General features: G+C 37.1%; 1 pseudogene; it reads right to left on the reverse strand.

Moving 5' to 3' along the window:
* Window positions 1–294: 294 nt before the first annotated feature.
* Window positions 295–2762, reverse strand: LOC113274120 (annotated as a pseudogene).
* Between the last annotated feature and the right edge of the window lie 19551 nt (window positions 2763–22313).

Raw genomic sequence — 22313 nt, forward strand, 5'->3', positions numbered from 1 at the left:
TTTCATGTTTGTTGTGTCCATAGCGGGATCAAAACAAACAAATCCTTGTTTTGTTGAGTCCATAGGAAGTGCTCTTAGTTATCACTTCTGAAATCTGCCATTAGTACCTTTCAAGGAGGATAGCGTGCATATTACAATCCTAGCTAGCCAGTGCTGTATTCATTATTCAAATTTGCAATTTATGATTACCAGATTACTACTGGTCGAAGTACACAGAGAAACTCTGAACAGAATAGAGATATAGAATATAGCTATATTGATTGTTATTTATCGAATACTACTTCCGTACGTAGTTTGATTCAATCATCTAGTTAGCAGTAGCGTATCTAATGTAGAACAAGGGTGCGCACTTGCTGCTATCCCTGTCCATGCCTAAATATGCAATAGGCCCAATATTTGCTTTCCTGCTGCCCCTTCAAGAATTTTGCTTCCTCTTAATCTAATTTCTTGATTCGCCGAGTTTGGCCCGTCCATAGTCCCATTTAGTGGCAATCGTCTGTCATTCAGAATCTTGATTCCCACGTACCTACGTTATCCATGTTCTCATCATTGTCATTGATAATAAAAACAGCACAAAAAGGGCAATAGTCGACTATCAATTAGTTATCGGCAATATAGTGTAAGATGAAGTTAGTTAATATTAATATTATACCTTCCGAGCATCATAGTTGTAGCCTGAGGATTTGTGCCAGGAGAGTTGATGAATGTCGATCCATCAATGACCCTTAGAGAATCAACACCAAGAACCTTATAATCCTGATCAATGACCTTCCCAACCTGACATCCTCCATGGTAGTGCCATATAGTCAGCACAGTAAATTTGCAGAATTGCACCAATGATGTGGGGTCATTACCAGTTTTGGGTACCAAATTTATGGGAAAACTCGAAGTTAGGTTGAGTAGTGCCTGGAAGGAGATATTATCATACCTGTATATAAATAGTTAAGAATGATCAAACCAGGGTATATTCAAATACGGGCGCAAGTAATTTCGAATGACTTGTAGCTTAAATGATAGTGTTGTACCTGAATTTAGAGAATGCCTTGGATGATATTACCTTCTCGATTGTTTTAATACCATTAGTACACCGTTGGAGGTCTTCGGGTTCTTTGAAGTAGTTGAAAGTGACAACTGGGTTGGCATTTGGGTTCTTGGTTGCCAGCTCAAGAAGGCCAGTTGATAAAGGGTCAAAGGACCAATGAGTTTCTCAACTATGAACCCACCTTTAAATGCAGTGGAATTAAGATCATTCTTCATCACTTCTCTTTGTTTTGGTGGTACGTTAGTCGTGTGGAGCTGGTGATTCTACGAATAAACAATCCCCATAGTTTTAGACTGAGATGGAAAAGTAGAAGACACTATATGAAGGAAAATGCTACTTTGGGCATCAGAAGAATGAATTCCAACAAGGCAACAACTTACATGAGGTAAAAATATCTCCAGATCCTTTGCAACATTCCCAAAAGCACGTTCCAGGTAGTTGGCGCCACTAACCGCTTCAACGTAACTCCCGAATTCGGTAATGCCAACAACTTGTGCTAGTGATACCTCAACCTCTATAGGAGAAGGGACGTAGACTGCATTCACAGGACTGTCAGACATCCCTTGGCCAACAAGAGGTTGATCAACCACAACCGTAATGTTTAGGGATCTCAAATGATCAGCTGGTCCAACACCACTCAACATTAGCAGTTGAGGACTTCCCAGTGCACCGGCTGATAATACGATCTCGTTCTTCGATCCTAAACCTGATTCTTGGTTTAAGTATGCTTTGTGTTTAATAACAGATGCATCAGTGAATATCACACCATAAGCTACTGGCTTCTGTTTTCCTGCACATACATTTTTGCATATAAACAAAATGGTGGAAGTAGGTTTTTTCCAAACCTAGATGCTTCATTCAAAATTTCAAACCTTTCCACCTAAACAAAATCCGACTGACAGTAGCATGGAGAAGAACAGTGAGCCGTTTAGGATTTGCATATTGAAGCAAATCAGCCGCAGTATGTCTTTGCCCTTTACGGTCAAATATGGTACCGCCAATTTTAGTACCATTAATATGGTCAAATGTAAATCCGTTATTAGGCAAAACACCAGCTTCTAGCAATCCGTCTCTAACTGCAGATTGCCAAGCTTCAACTTTTGCCTTGAATGCGACCATTTTTTCCACCCATTCATAGGATTCATTTACTAGTTTACCATCCCAACTTGAGTCCTTTACATATTGTGGCTCAGCACGCGAGTAAAATCCAGCATTTAAGGAAGTTCCGCCACCTAAAACTCGCGCACGCGAATTAATTACACCATCTTTGGATATGAAACGCTGAGAAGGAGAAGTCGCAGAATGGTCTGAAAGACTATAACCAAATGAACTCAGATTGGTTATGTTAGGATTTCCGTAAGGTGATCCTCCTCTTTCTATTAACAGGACATTATAGTTCGACGAAAGAGTTGCAGCAAGTGGACAACCGGCTGTTCCCCCTCCAATTATGATGTAATGGTAATATGATGTAGCTGGGGCTGACGTTGCTTCATGAACGAATGTGTACTTCGGACCTGAGTGTGATAAATGGTTAGCGATTAAATCAAGAACTAAGCGGCATTCGAATACCAAAAAAATATTTGATTTTGATTGTATACCTTTTTGATCATCAGTGTAGCTCAATCCATCAATAAGGCCTGGATTAACGATACCGGCAACTAATATACATAACCCAAGTAAAACCATGATTACGGTGCGAGGATCTGGCTGTACTTACTAGGCCTTGTATATTCTCTTTACAGACCTATGAATAGTGATTGTTTTAAATAAACTCCTGTATAGAAACGTGCATAATTTTGTGACCACCTAACGTCGCAATACTCACATGCTGCCATTACTGATACCAAAACATGTTCTAGAAGCACCTAACATTTGCAAGTGTCTCTTACATAGATCATGCAGCAGAGCACTATCTATCGACGAGTTTCTACAAGTATAAATACTTTCTATTTGTGATCGTTTGCTTATCAGACGGTGCATGTGGCTGAGAGCATATAGTTAGGTCTAGAAAGTGAAGCTACAGCAGGTGTCCTAAATTAAATTTTCTATCTCGCGATCATGTTAAAACTTGTCGTAAGCAGTTCACTTTACACCCAAGATATCCTTCTTACACCACCAAATATGCAAAACATAATCTTAATTAGTCACTAGGTATCACCGGGGCCTACGTCCCCGGCTCAACCTCTCAAGTAGACAAATTAGTAGTTGTTATTTGTGTAAAAACTACTAAATGTTCCTCCAGACCTGCGCTATATGTTTGTTTAAAAACTGTTTAACTAAAAATTAATCAACGTGAAATAAATCATATGTATTTTCTTGTCATTGAACATTTAGCAAATTTTTAAATAACCCAAACTGGTTGACATATCTAATTCACCCGTAACAGTCTCAGTTCTACTTTCTATACACTCTTACAGAGTCACAGACACAGACCCATATGTGCTTTTTGCTTGCAGCTGTATGTATGTATGTATTGGATGTCAAAAGAGATACTGCATAACAAAAGCATATATCAAAATACTAACTTACCCGGCAGATACAAATACATACACATGCATGATTTATAAAGGAGAATACCAGTTCTACTAAGTGTTGATACCGTATGAAAATGATAAATGATGAATGTTTTGTGGTTGATATCTTGACATATAAGTGAACTCTTCTGAAACTTATTTTATACAGACCATTTATCACTGTACTTTTTATTAATAGATTTAAGATGAAAAAAATGTGTATAAATTTTGCATTTGATTGTTATGGTAATTTAATGAACATAAGTAAGGCACCTAACCAATCGTATATCATTTATCCATTTTGAAAAATGAAGGGGCCCAACTCCTTACCGGTTTGTGTACATGGTTCTTCGGTTCTACCGTGTTTAGCCGCATGTCGTTTTTCATAAACAACAACAACAATTACTGGGTTCATTGTTTACTCTAATGATCTCCTAGTAATCATTACTTGGCATGCATCCATATATAACAACTATCGCTATTAACACTTAGTCGATCTTCTTCTTCTTTGCAGATACTACACTGGAGTTTTTCTTCATCATTATACAAAAATTTTATTGGAGAGGAAGGAGTAGGTTGAGAGGGTCTTGCAATAATGTGAATGCTATCTGAGGTGGTCGGAGTTTCAATGCGTCCATAATAACTTTCACTCTCACTGCGGCTACCAAGTTCTCCTTCATTGGCCATAATCACTCTTTCCCTGTTGACATAAGTAAAACTTTGTAAATTATCATCACTAACTCTTTGACATAAGTAAAACTTTGTAAATTATCATCACTAACTCTAAATCTGTTAAAGCTTACAGTTCAGAAAATCTCGAGGTACACAAATACCCTCAATCCTAGCCAAATTTATGTTCATAAAAACATGTGACAGTTGAATACCATCCAATTTTAGGCATGATCAATTGCAGATTTGCAGAAGTGTAAATTCTATAAAGCATACTTCAACAGACCAAGTTTTATGGTGATGCTAGTGATCCATAAATTTATTCTCATATTTATTATATGTGAAGTCTTCATTACTCATAGAGAAGCAGAGCACATATCCAACACATCTACTACAATGTAATTAACACAAAGAAGGTATCGTTCCATGTCTTAGTTAATTTGTTTCGTCTTTAATAATCAATTCTTCAGGTGCTGACATGAAGGAAAATTGTGTGATATTTCAAATTCCAATATCAGGTTGTTTTGTGACTCCGTACTTACCTTCTTCCAGGAAGTTACGTGGTTAAGGTGTAACTTGGATCAAAAGCATAAGCCAAAAGGTCCATGGTTTGAAGGAACATTCGATAATTTGGCGTTTAAGTTGATACAGGTTTAAACAATTAGTCCAATCAAAAAAAAATGATCAGTGATTTGAATTTTCTAACTTCAGTGACCAACTGCTTCTGAATTGACTTTAACATTCATTTACTCGGGGGATAACTACCGCAAGTCTGCCTTGTTCTGCAGGAGAGCAGTTGAGATCATATGAAACAACTCTCGTCTAGGAATCAACAATCGGAAGGATGAACTGTGCCCGAACCATGTGTAAGTAAAAAAATGTGATACGATCTGTATATGGGACACTGACGGAATCACACATAGTTTGCCAAAACAACCACGAAGAAGACTTGACTTAAGGGAAAAAAAAATTTAAATTTAACCGGAAAATTGTGGGTTGATGTCAAATTCCGTAACTGTACATTATATCGTTACGTCTCACTTAATGGGCAAGATGGATCAAAGAATGTCAGCAAAGTGATATCTTACCAAGTTGTCAATTAAGGAGATGAAGCATGCCGTAGAACATAGACAAAAAAGACTTAGTACTCTGTCAAATTTCTTCTTCCTAAGCTAGATAGCAATTATTAAAGTAAACAATGACTATCTTTCAGATGTGATTTTTTTTGAAAGATACTAACCGGAAAAAACCTTGTATGATTTGTATCAGGTAAGAGTTACGGACTTCATGGGTTCACTTCCCGAACAACTAACTCATCAATCCTCCTTAAAAAATAAACGTAGAAAGAGCAGTTGCAAGAACAGGCTGCAGAGACAGAGAAACCTTACCTGTTGAACTGATGTTTCGTTCCAGACTTAACCCAAAACTCCTACAAATTTTATATCGCTTCTTTGCTGTCTATCTTCGAACAAAACCTAACGGATAATGATTTCCTGTCGCCGAGAACTTGGTTGGAGCGACTGGTCACAACATGACCTTTAGCTTATGGTTAGCTTAGAGTGGTCCACGATATAATCTTTGCCGTCCAATTTGGAGAAGATCTTGACCGTCCTTTATCCATTATAGACACCACCTTTTTTGACATAACCTTACGTTATACTCATTCTTTGATCCGGCTCCGTTATTTCGTTGAATGCTTCCTTTCGTGCATAATTCATTAGAACACCAACATCGCCTAATTCCTTTTTTTTTAGTTGGGCTTCTATTTTTCTTTGCATAATATCCAATTAAAAGGTCATTAATATCTAGTGCAAACCAAATTACACATCTTACTTACAGTCAGATAAACAATGAAATCATACCTGTGAGCACCATGCTTGCTCAGATGCAACTCTTATTGACGCAGGAAAACCATGAATCTTACATATTTATTTGGGGAGCGTTTTTACAGTTTGCGATTATGTGATGTAGGTTGCAAATATTCAGGTAGGAGACAATGGCAGGGAATAAAAAGACGTGGAACAGCTAAGCTGTTTCTTATGGATTTGTAGGGGCTGCGGCTTTATAGATTGCACTTAGTTGTCACTATAAATATAAGGCTATATACCATCTACACTTTTTGTTATAGATTCGTAGGAGTTAGTGTACCGATTCGTTTGCCATATTACCTTGTCGACAGTGTTCTGTGATTCTGATCTACCCTTAAAGATACATCCCATTCCCGTGATTTGGGAATAGCCGGACATAGGGTTAGTCGGGCAGAACCAAGGTTGTTTATAGTGGGCCGAGGCATTAACCGGGCAGATTTGACGTTGGTTATAATGGGTACAGACATGATCTGAGTCGTCACCTAGAATTGATCCTAGCCGTCTTTTGTCCATCATAGACACCACCTCTCCTTAGAACATTGATGCACAAGTAGAAACTGTTTCTGGGGGTCCTGGCAGTACAGGTGTAGGAGCACTTATAGAAGTGGGTGTAACAAGTAAAGACTTGTGTGTGGTTATAACATCTTTAGTATTTTGGGGCGGCTATACCCTATCCACTAAACCCTAAACAAGCTTAATAGGCAAAACATAATCTTAATTAGCCATGCATAAGTAGAAGAAGAAATTTTCTTGGGCACTAAACTGAATCGACTTAGAAGAGCTAAACAAGGAAAATTTCGTCCAAAGCATTTTCCAATTGTAAAACATAAGCTTAAGTAGTTTAGAACAAAAATGGTATTCCGTGATGCTCCTGCTAAAAGAATACACAATTCCTTTAAATGCTCTAGTATACAAGAACCGAATGGATATCGCTTTAAACCAACCATGCAGTTTTTGTTGCGGAAATCTTAGTCGGTAAATTCTCAAATTATACCCATGTAATTTGCCAATCCGTCCATATTATTTGTACGATTCGTAATCACGACTTAATATTGTAAATTTCCATCCTAAACGAATTATATGTGTATTTACGAATTTCCCATCAGATCTTTTGGTATATCACATTCATGGATTTATGATCCCTGGAATAATACTAATACTATTGACAGGCCATTGTTTGATAGCTGACAAAGCAAATATGGGTTTTCATTTCCCTTATATGGCCCATATAACATTTTGCCACATCATCACCAAATTACCATCCTCCATTGTAATTTTAACTTTTTCAAAATCCTGTAAGATAATCTCGTACCACTAATTTACATGCTATTTATTGATCACGATCTAAGCTTTATACCACCAACTCGCATGTCCGCTGTCAGATCCCAGCTTATCTGACATTCCTTTTGTTCCTACCATACTCCATCTTAGTAGTTTCTACAGCCTGTCCAGGGTTTAGCCCTGGGATTTGACAGTTCACTTGAAAATCCTCTAGTTATATTACAATATCTTCCATATAGTTTGTTAATCATAAAATCATTATACCTAAGGTGAGGATAAGTTAAAAATATCTTTTTACAGGTTAGTGTATGCCGAGTTCGCATTTCTAAAATAAATTATACACGTACTTATGTTATCCTGAATCACGTAACGTTGACCGAATAGTTGAACGTATTTACATTCCGTCGTAACGAATAATACTTATACATTTACCGTCCCGAACCTCCCTCTGCCGAGAATTACTAACTTAGATGAAAATTTATTTTTAGAGTCCTGGTATCACACAGTCAACAGTAACACGATGAGCATACACTTTGAGACTTCCGAATCTTTCCATACGTGCATCTTTATTAAGTATTAGATATATACTCGTTTACGGTGACTTAAAAGTGCGTGTTTATTGTGCATTTGAGGCGCTCGTGGTAGCATTAGTAACTGGCCATTGTTTTTGTGGAAGATACGGATTTAGGAGCACCTATGGAAGTATTACATGTATAAAATCTATGGGATTCCATGTCGTGGTAAGAATTCCACATTGTGGCCGTGGAGACCAAGGTTAGAATCCCATCATCCACAAGTCTATTTTATCTATTTGGGTTGTGTCGAGGCTCTGGCAAGCCGGCGTAAAAATGTGATGTATTCTTATGAGATAAAATCTATAGCGTTGTCTGACTTGCTCGGAAAAAAAAAACAAGAGCTTTGTTTTCGGTATTCAGAGTATTACATGTATATTTGTCTGAGGTGATGTAATTAACACCCCGTATTTTTTCATGGCGCATGCTAAAAGATGCGTCATGGCCTGAGATGAAGCTTCATCCAACGTTTTCATCGTTTGGTAAGGGGTAGATTGGAGTAAGGACAATATTGCATTATGTTTGACATTTGGCCAAGAGCCAAATCTCACATCAAATGATGCATTAGGCTAGTTGGGTAGCTGGCCTAGAGCCAATCTTGTACAATCATTATGCATCAGGCTGAAGAAGGTTGGCCGAGAAAATATTACACAATCATTGTGCAATACGCCGGAGAGAATGTTGCGCAATTATTGTGCGGTAGCCAGAACCAGTGTTGCACAATCATTATGCAATACGGCAGATGAGTGGTGCGTAATCATTGTGCAACAGACCAAACGAGTGGTGCGTAATCATTGTGCAACAGACAGAATGAGTGGTGCGCAATCATTGTGCATCACGGAACAGAACTCAACAATCATTGCCGGTTACTCAGAAATACATGGAAACGACCACGAATAGTGAAGCAAACATGTCAATTTGCTCCCCTTTCGTAAGTTGTAGAAGTTGCAAGTTAACATATATAGGAGGGGTAGTTGGTTGAAGGTGCATATGCGGACCATGCACCAAGTAAGCTTCATACCTTAGCCGGAAGAGTATAAAATGATGCCTAAGTCCATTTATATCTCCGTATTGTTTCCAATGGGGCATATGATGTGAAGGCATCACTATGTGCCATGTCGCGGACTCAGTAATGCGCAACCTTTGTGAATTTTGATGGAACGACCTATACGGACTAGGCCATTACCATTATTGTTAGACCAGAACCTTGAAAACGAGTTTGTCTTAAGTTGCGGTCCCTTCGAGGATGAACTACGGTATGTGCTTGATCCCTTTAGAGTAGGAAAGGGTACGTAGGCAGCCACAATGAGTTGCTGGATTACCGGTCCAGCACTTTGTCGCTCATATTATCTAATTGCGAGGTGATTGCGATAAATTGGCCCCTCATATCATCTAAGCTCGGCGATGTGATGCAAGAGATGATTGTGGCCAAACTTGATGAGGCAAGTTGCATTCCATTTCTTGGATGCTCATACTTCCTATCAAGGCGTTCAACATAGGCTAAAATTCCATGTGTCGTAATTTAGCTCAGGACGGGTCTAAATTGATTGGAAACAGACCAATGATTAAGACACGATACTACACATCACAGTCTTGGAATTTTATCCAAATTCCATCATTTAGGGTCCCAAAAGGTCGTTTTTGTCGTTTCAAGGAAAGTTTTTGTTTCCTTAATAAACCCTTCGCAGAACAAGGGTAAGTTGGAACGGTGTGGAAGCTACATTAGCTGCATCATGCTCCTTGAGCATGTCTGCAAGGGAAAATGAACATGCATTTGCCTTGTGTTATGGCCCGGTTAGCAGCATAATAATGGCGCATCGGGGAAGTTATGGCCTGCGCACCCAGGCATGCAGGGCGTAATTTTCTGGTTCATCACAGGTAACTTAAAAGTAAGTGTTCATTTTGTATTCTTGGCGCGCATGATAGCACTGGTATTTGGTCTTAGATGATAGCACTAGTGCCTGACCTTTGCTTTTGTAGCATATAAAAATTTAGGAGCACCTATAGAAGTGGGTATAAGGGTAGTTCCTGTGGAATAAAAAACTTGAAGTTTGTTTATTTTTCTCCCACTATGGACTTAACAAACATGAAAAGAGGGTGTCAAACAAACTAATTTGATGGTTTGTTCACTGCGGAACAAGATGAGACGCGCGACTCATTTGGATCCTCGCGGGCGAAGAAAACCCATGCGGATTGTGATAACCCGTATGCAGTTAATGTTAATCTGCCATCGGTTGATCATCAAAAGCCAACGACTACATCTGAATGGCTAGAACCCTCATCATCCAACGGTTAGAAATTTTAAACCTTACAAATATTCCTTATTTAAACTTCAAATTCACACATTCTACACCTGTATATTTCACTCACTCAAAAATCATATTCAAGAATGCCTCCTATAGTCCGTGCTCCTAAATTCACTATTTGTAGAGCCTATGTTTTTCAAACAAACGATAATATCACTGGAGATGAAGTCGCGTCGAAGATAACGATTTGGGATAACATTTTTAAAAAATTCGTCGCAGAAACGAGGAACCATATTAACCATGAGGCTGTAGGATTTTCGCATTGTTTCAGTGTAATAAGCCGTGCGGTGTCGGAATTCCTAGGTCTGCTAGTGGGCAATCACAAAAATAAGCTGAATAGTGAAGTTGTAGATGAAGTGGAACCGAGACACTAGCAGAGTGGTAAGTATCTCACGGAAGACATTTCGCCTTCCAAGCTTGTTTCAACATACTTAGAGAGATCTACAAATTCAACCCCTTCGACATCTTAGGAATTCTAGAAGGCGGCTATTAAATGATGATGTTAATTGACAGCTATGTAGTAGTTGCTTTAATCTAATGTATGTGCTTTAATCTAATGTAGTTGGTTTAATCCAATGTAGTATGTTTTTATTATAAGAAAGGTTTAAATTAGTTATGATATTGAAGGTGCAAATGCGAAGAATTTTTTATTGATTAGATAAACATAACACAACATAAAAACAAAATATAACATTTAACAAAATAAAACGATGGTGAATCAATTTGTTCCTACACTTTAATCAGTCCACTCTACCAAGAAACCTATTGGATATTTCCAAAAGTGCTTTCCGTGTGTACCTTCTTCTGTAGAAGTGTATAAATGCATAAAAGTCCTATAACCGGGCTTTGGAGATCCATTGATTCTCTGTGGAAAATATTTGTAATCGTGATCTCCATAACAACGATGCTCGCAGTGTAATAACTTGTTCTTCAATTTGGATTTAAGTTTGAAGTTTCTGCACAACGTTATAAACTTTTCTTCCTCATTCTTTAATCTTTATAGCATCATCTAGCATATGTGTTTCCTATGGATCTTGACATTGCAAATACCTGAGCTTTTCTGGTTGTGATTCGATCACCATTATGATGCGTGAATAACCTTCACGTAGACACTTTGAATACATCCAAGGGAATTGCATCAGACATTGGTTGTCCATGAAACATAATGGACAAACCTCTTTTGCTTCAACACATAATATTTGCTTTTAGATAACATGATGAATGTTGTTGGATGAGAATGATTATGGGTTGAGAATGATTTCTGTTGGTTGGGTTGAGAAACAAAATTAGTGTTGCATTTATAAGAAAAAAAAATGTTATTTTGTAGCCGTTGGTAATACACGTGGCGATCTAGATGAATGCGCACGGTTTTACTTTGACCGCCAACACTACATTTCCAATGGCTGTAATTTCTTGCCCTATTAATTCAACTTTTCCCGTCTTCAGATTCACATCTTCTTCTTTCTTTCTAAAACTCTTAATTTCTCAATCTATAAAAAAAAATGTCTGCTAGAATTGGTGATCCTGAGTTCACTCAAGAAGAGGATTTAGCTATATGCAAAGCCTACGTTTTTCATAAGGTAGAAAATTTATGCCGATCAAGACATGTCGGACGCGTCTTTTTGGCATAATATTTTCGCGATATTCATCTCACAAACTGAGATCCCCGGAAACCGAGATGCTCATGGTTTGTATCTTCGTTCATTTAATCAATCGTGATGTCACGCCATTCTTTTATCGGGTAAAGGAATTGATCGAGATTTTTTTTCAGTGTAACTGAAGCTGAAGTGAACCAAACATCTTTGGGTAATTGGGAGGAAACTCACGGCAAATGATGCGTGTCGTAACCACAACAAGTTAATCAAGATATTTTCCACTAATTAACTGGTAATATAACGGTAGTAAGGATCGTTCCCGTAAAGAGTTGTGTAATTGATATGTTATTTTGATAGCAAAACAAAGTAAAAAGGGGGGTTGGTTTATGAATTAAATAAAAAGATAATAAAAAGAGAATAAGATGAAAGGGATGATCAAGGAATCCTTCTCTGTTACCAAACGTTGACTCAATAGTATACTTATCTATCTTCGTTATAACCATTCATCACCAACCGTAGGAAAGCAGCTAGAGCAGTGCTATCCCCAAAGTTCCTCTTGTAACCGGATACTGAAGCGCTCGCATATCAAGTTCTATCCAACTGAACCACCAAGTAGTAGCGCACTCAAGGTGTAACCCAACAGAAGCTTTAAGTTATGTGAACTTAGGTTGATCCTAACAGTTAGACTCTTAGCGCAAGGTCCACTTACTAGTGTTGTCTTCACACATGATTGCTCCACAGAATCCCTCTGCGAGGTCTCACGTTATCTATACTTGTGTAAGGATTATTCAACATTACACGGATATTCTAACCCTTTACTAGCAATAGAATGATCAATAGATTAATTCAGCGTGCACTCCAAACAATCTAATTAATCAATCATAAACCCTATAACTAGTGAAAACAAACGATTATGTGATTAAACTCCGAATAGATTTATATAACTAACAAATCTTCACGCTAGAACATTGAATTCATCCTTAATCAACAAAAGTTTAGCTTCTCATGATTACATCGTTTCTATGTTTCCCCTAAAGGGGTAAACCCTAAAATATTGATGAAGAACAAAAGTATAATATGAGATGTAGATGTATGTTGTTAGGTTAATAAGTCACTTTTATAGGAATTCAAAGCTGTAGCAGTGTTCGTGCCAAATCCATGTCGAAATAGATTGTGACCACTTCCTAAAAACTAGCCAAATTCCGAAGTTAGGAAATATGGTCGTGTAAAGACTCGCAAAACAGTTGATGGGCTTGCGTTCAAAGCTGAGAAGTCCATCCCATTACCGTTCTTGGATTGTCAGTTTTGTGGAACTGACAGCCTATATTATTCTCTCTTATTACGGCCAGGACATTCTTTCCGGAACTTCTCATGGAACTTTTCACAATTTTTTTCTTTTCAATCACGGCTGATACTTCTAGCCGTAAACTCTCCTGTAAGTTTTACTATTTCTTACTTCTCCACTGTTTCCTTTTCCAACTCCAACTTACTCCTTCTGGAATTCGTCAACACCAGCGCTCAGTAAACTCTCTATTCTCTGAGGTTGCTTAGGTTCATCAGCTTCGCTGCCATTAATAAATCTCGCTCTCAGGATTAAATAAGAGAAAACAAGAGTACTATACAATAATTCGCAAGAATATATAGCAATTACTAGCATGGATTCGACACTAAATATATGCAAAATATGCACTTAACATCAAACCTTTTCTTGACGAAGCTTGTTTCAGCATTCTTAAAAATGGTTCGTGTCAATCATATCTTCACTATATCATAAGGTCTCTCCCGATCTTTACTATGGAAGAAGATAACGAGAAATATGACCTGTGACGACCCATAACATAAACCTGCTTAACTAATAAGATTACAACCTAATTGAAGAATCCAATCCAAACTGACGATTTCAAGAATCATAATTAGATAATGTGAGCTAAAAACGAACCTAACCCAACACTCTGATATTTTAAATGAAGAACTCTCAAATGACATTAATATATTAATTAGTGTGTTGTTATATAATGAATAAATAATACACATATACAGACATTTACATAAATGTAACACAGTTCGATGTCGCTTTAACTACGAAAACGGATATCTTCGCGTACACCATTTCTTCAAGTAACTGAAACTGAAGTGGGAACGAGTGAGCACATCATCCCATAAGGGTGCTCAACGAAAACATCTAAATCTCAAGTAATCACTAACATGCTTCACAGTTCTAAAAGAATATTAATTGAAAGAAACAAGAAGAAATTAATCATTTAGCTATCTATGCATCATTAAGCAAGTGTTACTCTAACCTCGCCAATCTCTTTAGAGAAGACGACGCGAGAGAAACCCTATTCAATAATAATAACCTCGTCCACACAGATTTCCCAGACAAACCATGATTCCGAATATTACTATCAAGATCAGAAAGTTTGACAAACTAGTATAATATGCACACGAGTGATTTCCCAAAAATAGAATAGTATATATAATAACGAATGTGGGATCAGAATCTCGCAATGAAAACGTTTTAGCGAAATTATTAATGACACAGCACAACAACGTCGCAGAACAATTTCAAGAATGATAAAATAAATGACGTCAGCAAAGATCACGAGAAAGATATGATAGTTCTGCGAAAATTAGAGAGTTTGCGAAATTAACATTTGTAAGGTTGCGAGAATGTCACAAACCATACCCGAATATAAAGGACAGATGAGCTGTCATCCACTATGTATTTCTTTATAAATAGTCGTTCGAGTTGTAAAGAGAGAGAGATCTTTTTTGAGTAAGAAACAAGTAAATAGGAGAGAGAAAGTTCAGAGCAAAGATCATTCTTAACTTCTTTATCTTTCTTGTAAGAACACTCAAAAATTAATCAATAAAATTAAGAGTGTAAACCTAAAAATGAGTTGATCAACAATGAAATCATATGAGTGGTGTATTGTGGGATTTCCTGCAACTACATAATGGCGCTAGAAACAGGGATTTTAAAGATCGAAAGTTGAAGATTGTTGATTGAGAATATTCAAATCAAGAAAGTGATTAAATAAATCAGTGAATCAGTTAGAAGAAAGATGAACAGAATTAATGAAAATGGCAAAAGATTGGAGTGTAATATGATAACAAAAAGCTTGATTAATGAATTACATGAAAACATCAAAGGAAGAATACATAAACGAAATTTTGAAGGAAAGAAAGTTGTGGCGGTAGAAAAAACATCACCCTTGAAAGATTGGGAAAAGCAAAAAATTGTGTTCATGGTGGAAGAAATTCCAAAAGAAAATTTGAACCATACATCTCCGTCGGTCATCACAGTGCCTATTACACGAAAAGAGAAGGAGACAACAATAAAATCCACAGGAGAATGGATGTTGAACAGAACTTTAATCGATACAGGAAGTTCAGTTGATATAATATTTTATCATGCATTCCGGGGAATGGGATTCAAAGACGAAGAAATGTCCAATTAAACATATTTTGTTCACGGCTTTGGAAAATCAACAACAAAACCTAAAGGAGAAATAGTGGTATGAATTCCACTTGGAGAAATCGAAAAACATGTAACATTTTGCGTGGTGGATATGGAATCGCCATATAATATGTTATTAGGAAGATCATGGATACATGCGATAAAAGATGTGGTATCAACGTTGCATCAATGTATTAAATTCCCCACTCCAAATGGAATAGGTGAAATTAGAGGAGATGTTGACAATGCGAAATTATGTCATCAAATTGAAGTAAAACATTATGAAGGACAAGCAAAAAAGAAACAATTTCGCAGAAAATTGGCAAAGGAAGCAAAGAAGGAAGAAGAATTTAGAGTATATATGATAAGGGCAAAAGAAGGCAAAGGAATACCTAGCGAAATTTCAGAAGAAGGGGAAGGACCCATAAAAGCAATAAAAGAACCAACACCAATGGGAGAACCTAAACCCAGTTACACTGCCGCAGAACCAACAAAAGAAATAAACGTTGGGACTATAGAGGAGCCTCTAATGTTGAGAATTGAAACCAAAATGGATATAGAAGAAGAAGAAGAAGAAGAATAAGAAGAAAGAACTGTTAACTTATTCTGAGAATATAAAGATATTTTCGCAGGAAACATGGATGAGATACCAGGAATAGATCCATCAATTGCATGCCACAAATTGGAGATTAACAAAAATGTGAGACCATTTAAACAGATAATAAGAAAAATTGCAACAACTTACCATTCCCAGATAGAAGAAGAATTACAGAAAATGCTTGAGGCAGGAATTATAAGAGAAGCTAAATACCCAGAATGGATAGCGAATATGGTCATTGTCCCAAAGAAAAACAAAGGAATCAGGATTTGCATAGATTTCACTGATTTAAACAAAGCTTGCCCCAAAGATAGTTTTTCGTTACCAGATATTCCTCAAATGGTGGAATCCGCAGCGGGAAATGATATGGTATCATCTTTAGATGGATACAAAGGGTATAACCAAATCCCTCTCGCTGAAGAAGATCAAGAAACATACTTTTTGCCCCTAGAGGTTTATATTGTTACACGAAAATGCATTTGGTTGCGAAACGGGAGCGACATATCAAAGAATGGTAGAGAAGGTGTTCGCAAAATGGATACACAAAACATTAGAAGTATACGTGGACGACATGTTAGTAAAGAGTAAAGAAGCTAAAGACCATGTACAAGACTTGAGGGAGATTTTTGAACAAATGCGGCAGTATAACATTAAATTGAATCCTGAGAAGTGTACTATTGGAGTTGCATCGGGAAAATTTTTGGCTACATTGTATCAAAGGAAGGAATACAGGTTGATCCAGAAAAAGTGCAAGCAGTTCGTGACATGCCAACACCAGCAACAATAAAAGATGTACAGAAGTTGAATGGGCTTCTAGCTTCGCTGGGGAGATTCATTTCGCGATCATCACAAATGCAAATATTTTTTCGATATACTCAAGAAGGGTGCAAAATTTAAATGGAGTGATGAATGTGAAAAGGCTTTTCAAGGAATCAAAGAACATCTTATGAATACAACTATTTTACAAAAGGCAGAACAGGAGAATTATTATTACCTTGCGACAACGTCGCATGCATTAAGTTGTGTGTATTGCGAGTAGACGCAGGAGTGGAGAAACCCATTTATTACATTAGCAAAACTTTTAATACCCTGAGAAGAATTACTCAAAGATTGAAAAGTTAATCTTAGCATTAGTTTATGCATCATTTAAGCTCCGCATATACTTTCAAGCACACAAGATAAAGGTATTAACAAAAGTACCAATTGAATCAGTGATGAAGAATTCTAAAAGATCAGGAAGGGTGGAGAGATGGAATGCACAAGTAGGCCACTTTGATATTAAATATGAAATTTTGTCTTCACCAAAATCACAAGTTGTTGCGGATTTCTTGGCAGAATTTCCTTTAGAAGAAGATGAAGCAGTAGAAGAAATGATGGATGTAGAAGAAGAACATGGAGATCCAAAAGATTTATTAACAGAACCAAATAGATGGGAATATTGGTAGATGGATCATCAAATGGAGAAGGAAATGGAGTTGGAATTGTTTTAATTTCGCCAGAAGGAATAAAGATGGCTTTTTCATTCAGATTGGAATTTGCATCCACTAATAATGAAACAGAATATGAAGCTGTGATACATGCCTTAAAATTCGCAATAGAAATGAAACTAGAAAATGCCAGGATCACTAGTGATTCGCAGCTAGTTATTCGCCAAATAAAAGGAGAGTATACTACAAATGAACCATCCTTGAAGAAATACAAGAAGCTGGTTGAAGAATTGTCAGAGAAAATCCCAAAATAAAATGGAGGCACATTTCAAGAAAGGATAATAGACTCGCAGACGCTTTTGCTTTCATCTCAAGCATGATGACAGATCCAACTGCGAGTGCATAAAATACAAACACTATGCATAAAATACAAACATTATGTCACCATCAAAATAAAGAAGAGGAAGATGTGGATGTGATGATAATAGATAATAAAAAAGAAGAACAAATAAACAATGTCGCAGACTGGAGAATGGAACTTCATGCATATTGGCGAAAGGAAAACACCAAGAAATAGATTGGAAACACACAAGTTAAAAAGCCGAGCAACGAATTATGAATTAAGAGAGGGTTGCTATACCGAAAATCCTTTAGTGGACCATCACTCAGATGTTTGACACGAGAGGAAGGAGGGAGAAAAGGTGCTGAAAATGTTACATAGTGGAGAATCATAGTGGAGAGTTTTAAAATGCAAGGTTATTACTGGCCATACATGCATGAAAGATGCAAAACAAATATCAAGACGTTGCGAAGATTGTCAGCGGCATGGAAAGAAAATACATGCACCAGGAGCACCATTGTCATCTTCAACCAGTGTGTGGCCCTTTGGAAAATGGGGCTTAGACATTGTGGGGCCATTTTTACCAGGAACTGGACAAAGAAGATACTTAATAGTCGCAACAGATTATTTCACAAAATGGACAGAAGTGAAGGCAGTACAACATATTCGCGACAAAGATATCTTTACATTCATATTCGAAAATATCATTTGCAGATTTGGAATTCTGCACAGTTGGTATCTGATAATGGGAAACAGTTTGAGGGGCAGAATATAGAAATGTTATTAATGCATTCAAGATAAAATGTGGAAAGTCAACTCCTTTGTATCCACAAGCTAATGGGCAAGTAGAAGCAACAAATAAAACAATTGCAGATATATTAAAGAAATGAAAGAAATTGGAAGGACATCACAGAGCATGGTGCGAACAAGTACATAATGCAGTATGGGCTTATAATACAACTAGAAGAGAAGCTACTGGAATGTCACCTTTTTGTTTAACATACGGAGTTGAAGCGGTGTTACCAACAGAAGTTGTTATTCCGACAACAAAAAGAGAAGCTTGGGAGAAAAATCTTAGTGCGGGCTTAATTTTAACAAACTTGATGAATTAGAAGAAAGAAGAGAAAAAGCTTTACAACATATGGAGAATTATCAGCGAAGATTAGCTCGAGAATATAATAAACGTGTCAAAATACGCGAATTTCAACCAGGAGATTTAGTTCTGCGAGAAACACCAATATATCAGCGAGAAAATGGTGGAAAATTAGCGAAAAAATGGGATGGACCTTACATCATTAAGGAGATAGTTGGAACAGGAGCTTATAGATTAATGGATCCAGAAGGAAGAGATGTTGGTCATAGATTAGACAGACCATGGAACAGGTTGTATTTAAAAGATATTATCAGTAAGAAGCTTTGAGAAGTTATGAATTCTGAAAGAATAATTGCAATTACTCATATCAAAAGAAGATCATGATGTGCGAAATTCGCAGAGATAATCACAGAACAATGACATAAAAGAAAGGGGCGAACCTTTATGGCGTACACCCTAGTTCGCGAATAAAATTTCGCAAGAGGCAAATGTAAGACCTAAAGTACGTCATATTAGGGGGTACCTGTTACATGGCTCAGGGAAAGGCTACACCGCCACCGGAACCTGAGTCATGGAGATTTGGGGTCAATAAAGCCCATCCGGGAGAGGCACCTTGGATTCTCAACTTAAGCATATGACTTAGGTTGGGCGACTAAGGTAATAAGGACTCTCCAAGGAGTGCAATCTGATCAAGGCGCCGAGGTACACGGTTGAGTCAAGAGTGCCAGGGACGTTTGAAGCGTCCTTGCCATTCTTGACAAGTCTTGGCTTATACTGCACTCGGCCTGAAGAAAACCCACTTAGGGTGCAGTCTCGTAACCATAAGCCCTATAGGTAAAAGGGATAAGAGGCTGCGAAAACAACTGGTTGTTGTTAAGACTGGATGGAGGATCTAACCTTGTATGGTAGAAGTACGCCTCCTTGAAGGGGCAACCAGGGGGGAGATAAGGGCGGCACCCTCCATTAGGGAGCTGATAAGTGTCTTAAGACGCAAATGTCATGAGGCTTTTTATTCGCAAGGATATTAAGGCTTGTTATATTTGTGCAACAATCCTGAAGAGGCAATAATACAAAAGAAAAGATAAGACGAGATCAATGGGTTTTCGCATGAAAGTGCGAAGACGTCCTGCGATTTCGTCGCAAGACGGCAATGTCATGGGGCTTTATTTTTGCAAGAATATTTAGGCTTGTCATATTGTCGCAACGTTCCTGAAGAGGTCATAATACAAAAGAAAAAGTTAAGACAAGATCAATGGGTTTTTCTATGAAAGTGCAAGGACGTATTGCGATTTTGTCGCAATGACAAGAGATGGCATAATAAGACCTTTAATTAGGAAGGCAAAATAAGACCATATGATAAAAAAAATTAATTATAAGCATTCGTAACAGATTATTTTTTGCAAGAAAGATAATGAGAGGCAAGTATGGGAATCGATACACAAGAAGCATTATCTTTCTTATCAACAAAATATTAAAAGGAAAAGTTGACTCCAAAGTTTGTTGAAAAATGTAACTCTCAAAAGTGATAAAAATAAGACAGTTCAAGAAAATAAAGCTAGATAAGAAGCTCAATCTTCAATATTAATGTTAGTAGCAGGAGATGACAGAAATTCTTCGCCAATATTCTCGCAAGCTTCTCCTTCATTTCGGTTTTGATCTTCGCCATGACTAGCATCTTGATTATCTCCAGCAATTACTTCTTCAGGAGAAATTTCTTTCTCATTCTGATTAACACCAGCGGATACTTCTTTAGAAGGAACCTCTTCTTCATCTTCCAAGAAATTATCCTCTTCACCGCTTTCGTAATCATAATCACTATCAGCAGGACGAGGAACTTCTTCATCATCTACTTATAGAGGATCAATTGATGTAGGAGGAAGAGAGTTGGACAATAAAATGTCATTTACAAGGACTTCATCCCGGAGATGAACTTGGCGAAGAAGTGCTCTTTGATAATTCTTGTCTTGAGTATCCTTAAAATAAGCAAGATAATAAAGTCTTCTTTCTGCTCGGTAGCGAGATCCAGTAAGGGTAGAGACGAGCAATGCATTTTCTTTGCGAATTTTAGCATATTTATCCTCCAAAACAGAAATAGAAGAATGAAGATTCTTCTCAGGCTCTGCGAAAAATAGAATACAAAATTTTATTAAGATAAGGAATTCATAGAGGTATGACAAAGAAAAGATAATTAAGGCAGTCAAACTATTATGACTACCTTCCTTTTGCGAAATAAGGTGTTGAATCAAGGATAGACAACTATTCTCCCAATGGTCCATTGCGTCATCAAATTTATCTCCAACTAAACCTTTAAGTCGAGACTGAATATTTTTCTCATTAGAAATAAGAAAGGCATTTTTCTTCGCAAGAGAAGAATAAGATTCTTCTAATTTGGAATATTTTTCTTTAAGCTGATTCTCCTTTACACTTAAAGCTATTCTACCTTGAATGAGTGTATCTCTTTCAACGATAGATGATTCTGTTACTTGTTTAAGTTCATTTCTCAAAGAGCCAAGAGATCGCTCTTGGTCAGCACATACTTTTTGAAGAATACTAAGTTGTTGCAAACGCCATCTTGTTTAAATAAGTTCACTTGTCTTGAGATAAGGTTTTATTCTCATCTGATAAAGTTTTCATCCCTAAATTAGCTTTAGTTAAAGAATAAGAAAGACAAGAAACTTCATTACTTAATAGATCTTGTCTTTGAACTAATTGGGTATTTTCATTGGTAAGATTATTTATCTGATCAAGAGAATATGAATAGAGGTTATTTAATTGGTTATATTTATCCATCAAGATTTCTTTATCAACACATGCTTCTTCAACAGCAGATTCAAATTGATATCTCTCCATTATTCGTTTCTGATTTAATGCTTTACATGCGAAAGAGGGATTTAAAGGATAATTAAACATGGGAAGGATAAAATCATCGAAAAGGCAAATTAAAGACATAGATAAGAAAATCATACCTCTCAATTCATCATTCTTATTGCGAAGATTGTCACGATCCAGCAAAACATTCTGAAGCTTCTGATTTTCAAGACGAAGGGCATTACATTCTTTTTCTAAAGTTGTCTGCGAAGCAGCTCTGTCAGAACCCAAATGCTTGCTCAGAATTTCGAAAAAATTAGACTTGATGGGATCAATAGAGGACTTCTTGCCATCATCCAGAATTTCAGATAAAACTTTGAAAGCAATATCTATCCCTTCTACGGTTTCTTTCGAAAGAGGAAGAAACTTGGGTAAAGAACTGGTAGAGATAGAAGGTTGAGAAACACTCTCAATGGGAAGAGAAGAGGTTTCATTCGCAGAATGATCCATAAGGGAGATTTCAATCATAGAAAGGTCAGCTGAAGAAATGAAATCAGAGGCAGCATTTTCGCGAATTGGAGATAAAGGTTTATCTTGTGAAGATGTCGCAGGAGATTTGGAAGAAATGAGTAGGTGGAAGAGAACAGAAGTTGGAACAGTTTTAAGGTGGCGAGATTTCTTGAAAGGTTTATTAATATCTTTATCACCCTGCGAATTACAATCCAGATAAGAAACAGAGGC

The sequence above is a fragment of the Papaver somniferum genome, chromosome 4, assembly GCF_003573695.1.
Source record: "Papaver somniferum cultivar HN1 chromosome 4, ASM357369v1, whole genome shotgun sequence".
NCBI classification, from domain to species: domain Eukaryota; kingdom Viridiplantae; phylum Streptophyta; class Magnoliopsida; order Ranunculales; family Papaveraceae; genus Papaver; species Papaver somniferum.